The sequence below is a fragment of the Sinocyclocheilus rhinocerous genome, unplaced genomic scaffold, assembly GCF_001515625.1.
Source record: "Sinocyclocheilus rhinocerous isolate Xijiao unplaced genomic scaffold, SAMN03320098_v1.1 scaffold2340, whole genome shotgun sequence".
In the NCBI taxonomy this organism is placed as follows: Eukaryota; Metazoa; Chordata; class Actinopteri; order Cypriniformes; family Cyprinidae; genus Sinocyclocheilus; species Sinocyclocheilus rhinocerous.
The window spans coordinates 83,320-84,055 of record NW_015646462.1 but is presented as its reverse complement, the minus strand read 5'-3'; positions in this window follow the sequence as shown (position 1 = coordinate 84,055).

Here is a 736-nt window from a genome sequence, read left to right as displayed (position 1 = left end):
GAAAAAAGCACTTCCATAACCCTGCCATCAAAGCAGGAAACATAATTCATGTATTTAAAAATTGTATTTCCATCTCAGTTTTGGAAGTGTCTAAAATGATTGTACACATATGTATCATTCATTGGTGTTTGGTGATGAGTTTTTGGCTCAAGGTTTGCATTTAAAGTCACACCAGAGGTGTTCAGCTGGGATTAGGACTTTGCGTTCTGCAGACCAGTCAAGTTCTTCCACACTGACTGAATCAATCTTTTATTTTATTTTTTTAACCTTGCCTTATACACAGAGGCATTGTTGTGTTAAAATAGAAAAGGGTCCTGTCCAAACTATTGGTATAAAATTAGAAGCACACAATTCCCTAGAATATCATTATATGCTTAAACATTAAGATTTGTACTAATGGAAATTAAAGTAGTCAAACCTGTTCATTAGAAGGGGGTGTCCCAATACTTTTGGCAATATAGTGTACAAGCCAACTTAGCTATTCAAAATCTTTGTCTGCAATTTAATAATATTGACCTATTACTTTTGCTATTGCTTTTGACCATTAGGTATCAGTAGCCTAACATAATTCATTCAGAACCGGTTCTATGGACATAGGCTTTCTGTACCACACCATTCTGCTGATATGGAATCAATTGGACTACTTAATCAGTTATATTAATAGAAATGCTTCACCATGGGGCAAACAAAAACATCCTAAAATAATAAATAGGATACCCCATAGCAGCATTTCCAG